General features: G+C 47.1%; 1 pseudogene; it reads left to right on the top strand.

The window, feature by feature from the left end:
- The first annotated feature begins 3,554 nt into the window (after positions 1-3,554).
- Positions 3,555-4,945, top strand: LOC112888019 (annotated as a pseudogene).
- The last annotated feature ends 6,557 nt before the right edge of the window (positions 4,946-11,502 follow it).

Here is an 11,502-nt window from a genome sequence, read left to right as displayed (position 1 = left end):
AAATATGGAGTGTGAGTCCTTATACAAAATAAAAGTCAAAGAGTACAATCATATATTTTCACTATGCAGCACTCCATCAAAGTGCAATTGTCTAATAGCTGACGCTGCATCTTTATCAACTCCAAATAAGAGACTTGTGTATCCTCCTTGCATACCATGAGCATCCATCAGAGAAGAATTCATGTGCATATTAAAGCCCAACATTGTGGCATTAGCATAAACGCCCTGCATTGATGGAATTGCTACAGTTGAAGGTTGGCCATAAATATTGTTTAGCATGCTGCTGTTAGGTTCAGTTATATTGGCATCAAGGTTCTATATGTCATAATATATAAAATCGTACATCAAACTTACGTGTATGTAAATACACAATATAAAAAAGATATAATATAATTAATACACGGTAGGTGTCTTACCCGGGTCTGTTTTGGATCATCGCCTTTATCTTTGCTAGCACTTCTATTTTTCTTCCCCTTTTGCTTTTTAAGGGATGTGGTCGATCGTTTTTTCTTTGGGCCTTTTACTACACGAGGAACTCTAAATGATATTTTACCTGTTAATGTATCAGTAGAACAATAAGCTGAAACTGGAGGAACCTCATTGTCTTTTTCTTGCACCTTCATTATAGCATTATCTGCATCCAAGTTCAGTTTATCTATGGCTTTCTCCAAATCATCAAGAAACTCTTTCGACAAAGAACATTTCAATGCAACCGATGTCGCCTTTCATGAGATACGTGCAGCTTGAGCTGTCAAATTCTCCTTATTGATCCCATGTTTCTCAACAAAAAATTCCCGCTTCGCATATTTCGTCCATCTATTCGGTATATATTTTGATGGCAAGACAAAAACATCCTTTATGTTGAAGATTTTGAGGGCATGCTTGTATAATATACCTAACAAATATATGGAAGGTGTTGTTGATCAAACTATTTTATAAAAAATATATTACAATTCAGAATTTTTATACATACCTATAGATTCAAACTTTCGGCATGAACATGAGATGGTCATATTTTCAATGTTGAACATAACTGTTGCCCCTTGGTCAGATTGTATATGCGTAACCATATATGTCAAGATTGACCCCTCAGTTTTCAACAATTGACCAGTTAACACAAATTGATTTTTAAATTCTGCCTCAAACTCCACATACATTCTCCTTGTATATGATTCAGCTGCCATCTTCAACATAGGTAAATTTGGGATGTAAGTAATCGGGATCTTACGACGTGAATGAAAATCTGCATTGACCTCATTTTCACGAAGACTGGCACGCACCTTCTCACATTCTACAAAGAGTTCTGAAAGACCCAGTTTCCTACAAAACCTTTTCTTGAAGACATTATTCATAACTTCACTCCTTTGGGTAGAGGTCATGTCAGCTGTAAAAGAGTCACGGTAGATAATAGCCCATTTTTCCCTCAAGTTATAAAGGTTTGCCATCCAGTCATTGTCCTCAAGGTTGTACTCCCGCAACAAATCATGCCACCTTTTATTGAAGTAATACTCTGATCTATCCTCATAGACACAACTCTTAAAAGTAGGTAGAAACTCCTTATGCTTATTAATTATATGTCCGAGATGTTTAGCAGTATTAAGATAAATATGCCACATACAAAGACGATGGCTTGTGTTTGGAAATACATAAGCAATAGCACCTGCCATGCCTGCATCTTGATCAGTAAAAATTGTGCTTGGGTGCTTGCCTGACATTGCTGTTAAAAAAGTTTCAAAGAGCCATACAAACGATGGAATCGTTTCATCAAATAGCAATGCAGCTCCAAAAATTATGGTTTGCTTGTGATGGTTGGTACCTAGGATTGGAGCAAAAGGCATTTCAAACTTATTAGTTTGAAATATGGTGTCGAATGACACAACATCACCAAAACATGCATAATCCATGATAGACTGACCATCTGTCCAAAAAAATTAGCTATACGGTCTTTATCGGGTCCATCTTCCTGATCTATATCAACTGCATAGAAAAATGTAGGATCCTCACGCTGCTTATTTTTCAAGTAGTTGCATAGTGTTTGAGCATCATTGGATTCTAAGTACTTCTTGCGCTCACGACCAATCTCATTATTGCAATCCATCTTTGAATATGGCACTTTGTCGGCTCCTCCATAGAACTCCTTCGTGAACTCATAGACTTGGGCAGGCCTCATTCCAGCTTCTCGTATCTGGCTGATTAGCTTTCTATCTGCTTCTGAGATACGTCATTGGGACCTTAGATTTTTCTTCTTATTTGGACTAGCGAGAAAATGATTGTGCTCAAGTACAACCTTATTCACTGTCCAAATCCCTTCTCTACTGACAACAAGCTGAATCCGAGCACCGCATCCTGTCCGTGTCATGCCCTTCGATGACTCAGATTTCGCATGTCCTTCGGCACTGCAAACTATATATTTTTTATATATAGTACCATCTGGCCGGTGCTTTGTGGTGCTCTTTCTAATACTAAATCCAATTTCACCGGCATACTTGTTGTGCATCTCATAAGCATAGTCCTCAGATTCGAAAGCCATTCCAACTTTAGGAGCAATTGAAGTGTGCCCAAATTTATCAGCCACCCGTTGTATAGCATAATCTCACGTCATGCATTATATACTACTTCTCCGCTATGCATTATCTACTACTTGACAAAAAAGATGATCAAACAAAGTACGTGACCTAACCTGAGTTGCTTGATCCCCTTCATCTACGTATTCCATGGTATGTGACTGTGTGTTGAAGTCAACATTCTCATGCCGGGCGACATCACGATCTTCAACCGGGGCAGCGTCCTCATCGTAAGATAAGCCAACTTCCATGACGGCTGCTAGGGGCTAAGAAGAGTAATAGATGATTAAGTAGGATCGTAAGTACGTTTTACTAAGGATGTAGACTGCAGGCCTCACCAAGACGACGAAAGCGATCGAAGGAGTCGCCTAAACTGGAATCGCACGAGCTGCGGCGGCGCAGGATCCAGGATTTCCGGACTGGTAGACAAAGGCGGCGGTTTCTTTTCTGTTTCTGTACGCGAGGAACGCGGAGCCGTAAATGGAGCCAAGCCGTGCTGTGGTGCGGCTGCTTGCGTCGACCAGCCGAGCCCAAAGCTTTCCAAGCTTGTGGGCCTAATTCCGTCTACTAATCCGACCAAGATTGCCACGCGTCAGACATCCAAGACAAGTTCGCACGGGAAGGTTTTGCGGCCAGTCCGCACCAATTTTTTTTCCGCCTACGTGCCTTCTCTCGCACGTGCGACGCCGCGAAGCAACCAAAACAAGGCGAAAAAAGCAGAAAAAATAGGGGAGAGAAGGAACCGGCAGCCGGTAGGTTAGAAACTTTGGAATTGAATCCGAGTCCGATCGAGTCAAGTGCCACAGAATTGAATCCGAGTCGGTCCCGTCCCGCAGCGATATATATTTCTCGACCCAGCCGTCCCAGCGTCATCTCTCGCCATCCCACGAAGGCACGAACCCCCGCCTGGCCCCAAACTCACGTCGCCGAGCGGCTCGTAGCGAGCGTGCGAGGCTCTCCCCGCCGCCGCACCCCACGTCGTGCCGTCAAACAAGACGATGGCCGTGCACTATCGGTACAAGAGCGATGTCCAGACGTCCTCCGTACCCATGCCGACGCCATCCGTCTCCGTCGCCGACCCGAAGAACCTCATCCTGAGGACCGCCCGCCACGGCCACGGCCGGACGTGCGGGCGCGGGTAGAGGGAGAGCGTCGCGCTGCATGACGCGCGGGCCGGCGAGGAGCACACGGACGGCAGCGCACTTGTCCCGCGCAACTCAACGGTGCTGGTGCGCCGGGTCGCCGGGCCTCCCGCCGAGACCATCACAGTCGCGTCGTCCCCGCCCAAGGCGACGACCCATGATGGCGTACCGTCGGATTCCGCCGTGACATCGAGTTCGAGCGCCGAGGACGACGAGGCCAGGGCTATCAGCGCCGTCATCGACGCCGCGCAGCTCAAGTGGGGAGATCAGCACCGGTCTCGCTACGATCACCATGGCGCATTGGAGGCGAGGGCGCCGCCGGCTGGGTACGTCTGCCTTAGGTGCCGCGTCCCGGGCACTTCATCCAGCACTGCCCCACCAATGGGGATCCAAGATACGACTTGGGAAGGGCGTCGTCCAAAATCAATCCGCTGCTGGTGGACCCGATCCCCGACGACGGGGTCCCGCCGGAGCTCCACTGCAAGATCTGCAGCGAGGTGATGGTGGACGCGGTGGTGGCCTCCAGGTGCTGCTTCGGCAGCTTCTGCGACGTGTGCATCAGGGGCCACATCGCCGCCAAGTCTAGCTGCGTGTGCGGCGCGCAGTCTTGCGCCGCCGACCTGATCCCCAACCTGACGCTGTGTGCCACAATCGCCAAACTGCTTGCCACGAGTGCCCCCGGCAGCGGATCAGTCGGCACGGACAATCGGAAGAGCTCGGCCGGCAGCAACGCGGAGCCCACCACGTCGCAGAGTGCCGCCGCCTCGTAGGAGAGCCGCAGCCACGGCACGGCGGCCGCTGGCTTGGAGCACAGCGGCGGGAGCGCGTCGTCGACGTCGAAGAGCGCGGCAGCTCCGGCGGCGCGCGAGCCAAGATCGAAGCACGCTACTGCGGAATCGGTGGAAACCGGTGCGCACGCCGGCTATCTAGAGCAGTACGGCTACTACCGCAACCCGTTCGGGCCGGCATGCTACGATCCTTTCTTGGGTGCGGCGCCATGGGCGTGTGATCCGTACATGTACTACGGCATGCCGTACGGTGGCGGCTACACGAATGTCCCCACGCCGGCCGGCTACCACGATGGATGCCATGGAAGGAAGAGGATGGCCGACGGGGGGTTTCAGAGACACGGGGAGGCTGGTTTGAAGAGAAGATGTGGAGGCGGATCGGAGGTTGTTTTCTGAAACATAAGAACTTGAGGACGGAGCTTCTGAACCGTAGCTGATGCCTGCTACTGGTCGTCGAACTTGTGTTAACTCGCTGCACTAGTGATTGCGTATGTAATGATGCAGTACTTGGTTCATGGATAAAATCAGACACCTGCTTGTTTGCAGCAGTGTGTTATGACTTGTAAGATATCTGAAAATCAAATGAAATATCTGTATAGATGGCACTTGGATCTCTGTTATCACTGTCTGAGTTTATTCAGTATCGAACACAATACCACGTCCAAATTAAGATCGGTGAAGCAAACCCAGGATTCATCTTGGCGGCAGCAGCATTTGCATTCAGTCATCGTCGCAGGTGCAGCGGCCTTGCTACTCTGTCAAAGACGAAACAAAACATTGGCGAGAATCCGAGGTTGTGCTGTTTGGGGGCTTTCTGATTCGCGCGCTCGCCAGGACAGCTCCTAGCAATCGATCAGACAAACCCCATCGTCGGCTCCCCCTCTCCGTAGTCCGCACACTCGCCACTGCACTGCAGGTCTGCAGTGTCGTCCGAGTGTCCGACTCCCAAAGGGCCAAAGCACTATCCACCCACGTCCCACATGCGCACCGTGGTCCCCCGTTCTCTTTTATCATTCGAAAACAAAAAAAGTATGAATAAAAATAAAAAATCAAACTATGTCAACAATTAAATTATATACGAAATATATGTAAAGATAAATCATTCAAAACAACTACAAAACAAAAAATTATATACATTATTTATTAAAAACTGTACAAACATAAATTTATGTATAGATAATCTGTTCATAGGTTATGCATGAAAGCACAAAGATATTTGCATAAACTGTATGACACAAAAATTATGCACATAGATTCCTGTTCATAACTTATGCAAAAAATGCATAAATTGTATGCACACATTGTATGAAAACATATTTCTCATAAGTTGCGCAAAAAATGTCTACAAAAAGTTATGAAGTAAAAATAATAAGGCACAAAAAATTCTAATAAAAAAGAAAAGAAAAGGCACGTCCTGGTTTCCGAGGTCACCGCAGTATGCACGAATTTGCTGCTTCCGCTCAGGAGCACTACTCGCGTCGGCTGCTAGCTGCTGCTTTTGTTTGGTGCCTTGTTGGTTCACGCAGAGAAAGGAAAAGGTAAGCATCCGATGGGCCTCCACGTGGCGTGCGCGCCGCGCGGACGGCGCGGTTGGAAATTGATTGCCCGGACGTCAGCCAACGCTCGCGCGTAGAATTGGATTTGCATGCTGTTTGTTGCGTACTAGAAACCGCGAAGGTTCGATCGGCGATCTTCCGCTATCCGGCTGCCGACGCCCTCACCATCTCACCTCGTCGCCACCGTCGTTGTCCAGTCTGCCGCCCACAACCATCCCTTCCAACCTCGACGGCCCTTCTGAGCGCGTTGCTCATGCAGCCTCCAGCTCGACGGAATCGCGTGAGCTTTGCACATCATTGGGCAAGATTTCAGCACCAGCGGAGAGCGACTTTTAGCCCTCTATCTCAAATTTAAATGATTAAACAAAAAATATATACCCCAACAGACTCTCTATTAACAGACTCTCTACTGAACCCTCTATTCTAGCAAAATCTCAAAATTCCCTCATCCGCCCTCCATTCCTAGGGGATTTCTAGTGAGGTTTGTATTATAATTTAGAACTGAGGATTATTACTGGAGTTGAAGGAGATTTGAATGCCCAAAAAATAAAGATAGCCCCGTTTAGCATTTAGATGGTCTAATTTAGAGACTATCGCTAGAGTTGCTTTGAGTGGGTCTAAGATTTAGCCTACTCATTAGCTGGACCATTCAGCTAAACCCTTTTTTAAGCAAAAGATTCAGCTAAACATGTGCATCCGTTTTTGGTCGTGCGAATTTTGCTCGCTAGAAAACTTGCAAAATTGAGCATGGCTAATCGAACAAAACGAGTGGCACGGCTAAATTTGGTTTGACAGAGTGGGGTCACAGATCAGATACGAACATGTCCTTGTATTTTTTTTTGTGAAAAGATTCAAGGAAATACTAGTACTAAAACTAGATATATTTGCTAGTACTTACACGCACGATCCTAATACTTTTGTAGTGTTTCGTGCACTGGTGCATAGAGCTAGAAAATACACATCAGCACCGGCTAGTGGCTCCAGTTTATATATTATATTCTCACTTGTACATTTAAAAATTTTGCTTTGCAACATTGCTGGGCACACTAGCTCAGTCATCCCCCGTTCCAAATTACAATTTATTTTATTTTTTTATACATATGTTTTGCTATACATCTACATATATATTATATCTAGGTGCATAGCGAAGCTTATGAACTTATAAAAATCAGAATATATATTATATCTAGGTGCATAGCAAACCTTATGAATATAAAAAAATCAGAACGACTAGTAATAATTTAGGATGGAGGGAGAATATGACATCAGGTTCGTAGCGGGCCGGGGAGAGATCGGAAAACTGGATGGAATTGAAGCAGGATCAGACATCGCGCGCAGGCGATCACAGCACACTCACACACGCTACGCTACCTCGAGGGACATTCTGGCCCGTATGTCCTCTCACATTCGCTCCACCGTTGGCCCAGCAGCTAGCGCCGTAGCTAGATTCTTCTTCAATAACTTGATCAGACCATCGATGCAGCAGGAGGAGGGCTGCTAACAAGCAAGTCCATGGCGGCAGAGAGGGCACGTATTGCTGGTCCCCAACCACTTGGTGATGCACTCGGGGTGGAACTCGTGCCCGCGCAACGGACACGGCATCACGTGACCTCCTCGCCGTCCACAAAATCCCCGAAGCAGATGCTACACTCCGTGACGCCGCCGCCGCCGTCTCCTCCGGCGCGAAACGTTCGCTTCTCCAGGCGAGCCACCGCGGCGTCGGGCGCCGGGACCGCTCCGAAGCCGCCGTCGCTGTTGGGCTGCGACTCGTAGTCGAGAAAGCCCGGCACCTCCCGTGCGGCCATAAGCACCAGCAGATGGAGGACCTGGAAAGTGTCGTGCTCGTCGTAGCCGGCGTCCAGCATCCGAAAGACAGCTCCAGTGAGCAGGCGACAAAACTCGTCGAGCACCAGCTGGTCATCAGCCAAGCCGCCGTCGTGCTCTTCGTCGTCGTTCAAAACCCGCATCGCTTCATCGAACTGGGGCTGCTGGAGGATCACGAGTACCCGTTGTACCAGGCCGTGGTGCCCTTGTTCGACTAACACCCGCGTCGCTTCGTCGAACTGGTCCTGCTGCTCGGGACCCTCGAACAGCCGCTGTTGAGCGCCGCTGCCCGCCATCGAGGTGGAGATCAGGCCGTCTTCAAAGCTCTCGTCGGCCATGGTTGAAGGAGCCAGACGGCGTTGCGTTGTGGGGTGGTGGATGAAGATGAACCACGGCGGTTGTCAGGCGGACGTGGTTAGTTGTTTGTGATGCACGCGACTGGCGCGGCGTTACCCAGAGAATTGAAGGTGTATGTACGACGGTGCGTGATGGCGTGTGGAAGGATCGTCGTGGTGTATGTGCTGCAGCAACTTATATAGGGCCGGCCGTATGGATGTCGAGTTCGTGTAGGAAAAGGAAATTAACCCGTAGTGCACGGTTCGGATTCGGACGCGACAGCATCGTGCATCGGATCGGAAACCGACATTTAGTTTTAGCAAATCGATCTGCACAGATCGATCGCGTGCTTAACCAGGCTGAAAAAGAATTAAAGCCAAGCTGGCAAAAGCCGGCCTTCCTTCCCGGAAGCTGGGAGCTCTGCCGCCGGGCCGAAGCAGGACGACCTGACACACGGATCTAGTGAAGCGCGTAATAAGTGGTGGCGACGAGCGCGGTGGCCATGAGCGCGTAGGCGACGCCCCGGTCGATCCCCCGCCGCCCTCGCGCCGGCGCCGACGACTTGCCAGCCGCTGCCATGCCGCTACGGTCCAGCCGACGACCTGGCAGCCGCTATGGACCAAATTTCAGGACGCGCCGGGCTCAACGAAAGAATGATGAGCTCAAACTAACTGGGCCTCCGGCTTGGCCCAGCAACGCTGTTGCTTCACTTCCACATATCGAATCGTGGCCGCAGAATTCCAATCCAACGGTTCCCAGTACCCCAGGGGTGCACGGTAAATGAAATACCGTCTACCCCGAGCGTCCCCCTCGCGCGCGCGGCGCCGCTCTCGTGTCCGCAGCACTGTCGCGCTCGGCATCGCCGGCGGCGGCGACGTTGCAGCACACTCCCCTAATGTCACACCCGCGGCAGCCGCCTCCCTTGATCGCGCACCTCCTCTTGCCGCGTTACGCTTGCCGGCGGCGGCCAACATCTTCCGGGGCGTCGTCCTTAGTGTCCGTGCCCGCGGCCAGCGCCATCCGGGGCGACACCGCCAGCCCCGCCGCGCGCATTCCTGGCGCAGGCAGCCCTTCCGCGTAAGTCGACATGGTCCAGATCCCCTGCTTGGACGTGGAGGGCCTCTCGCCGATGCTGACCACATCGTCCGTGGCCTGCTGCACCGACACAATGCAGTCTGCCAAAGTGGATGCCATGCCTGCAGGCTGCTGGCCTGTTGATGTACCCTTAAAGTCAGGAATTACTCAAAAGCTGTCACTTTGGGTTCTTGATACACGACAACATCGGCATCAATCCGCTCCTGTCAAACATCCAAATAGAACTCTTTTATATTTAGCATGGACTCTTTTGTCAAGTTCTAGTTTTCTTATTTTTAATTCTATGTTGGCTATATACTAATCGTATTCATCAAGAACTCTTTTATCCAGTCCTAATTTTCTTAATTTTTTAAATCTAAAAATTATATATTTATTAATTGTATTTGATGTGAAACTTTTAAGTTAGTCTAGACTGTTAGATTTTTATAAAATCCAATAATATAGGTTCGTTAGTCTAGACTTTTAGATCTTCATAAATCCAATGATGTACGTTCCTCTCTTTTTTAGATTAATATGATAATTTCTACCCTGCCTTGGCGAACGTGCTGGCTTCTTTTAACACTATCTTATTAAGATAATAGATTTAATTATTTATTAATCATATTTAGCATGTATTATTTGGCCTAGTGCTATTTTTTTCAATTTCGAAATTTCCTGTTTACTAATCTTATTTGACATAGATTCTTTGTTCAAATTCTAATTTCTATATTTTTAATTCCAAATTTAGATATTTACTAATTATATTCAACTTGCGATCTTTGGCCATGCGGTAGTTTTCATTTAATTCCAAAACCATGGAGCATGTGCGAGCTGTGCAGCATATATTCACCGTGAGATATTTTTTCGACAGCGTGACATTTTAGTTCCTCTTGCTTGTTCCCTTATCGGACTTTGCAGCATCTACAGGTTGCATAAATCATCTTTTTTAAAAATGTGAGACAATTATGGACCTTCTAGATTGGGCAGATAAGAAATTCATATTTTTTCTGTTTTGCCTGGTCGTCTAACTTTCGGATCTTCTTACGTGATGTCATCTGAATGTCTAATACATGTTTCAGATTCTAGTGCATAAGCCAACGATCATGATTATGTTTTGCGTGATGTATAATCAGGGCAACATGGGTCAATTATCGCTTTTATGATAAATGTCCTTCCGTGAGTTGGCACACAATGTAGTACTTGCCTTATTTTAATTCCGAATTTAGATATTTCCTATTCGTGTATTCAATGGGGACCTTTAGTCATGTGATAGTTTTTTAATTCCAAATTTAACTTTTTATTAATTGACTCTTTTGGTTAATGTAGACCGTTAGATCATCATAAAATCTAACAGTGTAACGTGGTGGTTTCTTTTAATATTTTTATTAATATAATAGATTACTGCAATATTTACATGGACCTACGTGACGTACTCATTCCCATCTTTTCCTGATAGTGATTTACTGATTTATCTGTATATTCACAATTTAAATTTGATAATCAAAAGGAAAGTTGATTAACGTTCATCTCAGTTCTCATTACGGAATTACAATGTTTAAGGGTCTATTTGGATCAAGTGACTAAAAGCAGTGATTAAATTTTAGTCATCCTATGTTTGAATAAAGTGACTAAAAATAAACGATGGGGAGGGAGTAAAAAATGAGGGGTAGGCCCACTCAACTCCTTTCTTTTAGCTCCTCTTTAGGAACGAGACTATTTCAGTCACTTTTTAGTTAGTTTGTTTAGAACTTTAGTCCCTAATAAAGTGACTAAAATTTAGTCACTTTGCTTTAGAAGGTGGGATCCAAACAGGTACTACTACCAGATATGAATTTAACACCTATTACACCGTTTAAACAAGTACTACTACCAGTACTTCCCGCAGCACAAGGCTAGGGGTGGCACACGTGACCAAAACCAGGCTACCAAAACACCTTAATTGGCAACGTTAACCTCCAACGATTACATGGTTGCATCTTTTATTATACTCCAGCTTTTCCATCCCCCTTCCTGTGCTTGATGACCTGAACTTGTCAGATTATTGGCACCCCTTCCTCTTGTGGATGCACCGCCTGTGATGTAGCAGCTGAATCTTCAAGCACTTTAATGTAGCAGCTGAATCTTCAAACACACGAACACTGGAGCACAAATTCTTCATGCTGTATGTATAAGATCGAGGTGCCTGCTACGGCAACGCATGCAAAGCTTTTGAATGGAT

This window comes from Panicum hallii, chromosome 3 (genome assembly GCF_002211085.1).
Source record: "Panicum hallii strain FIL2 chromosome 3, PHallii_v3.1, whole genome shotgun sequence".
Lineage (NCBI taxonomy): Eukaryota > Viridiplantae > Streptophyta > Magnoliopsida > Poales > Poaceae > Panicum > Panicum hallii.
Note: the sequence above shows the minus strand (reverse complement) of the source record. Positions and strands in the feature narration are given on the sequence as shown.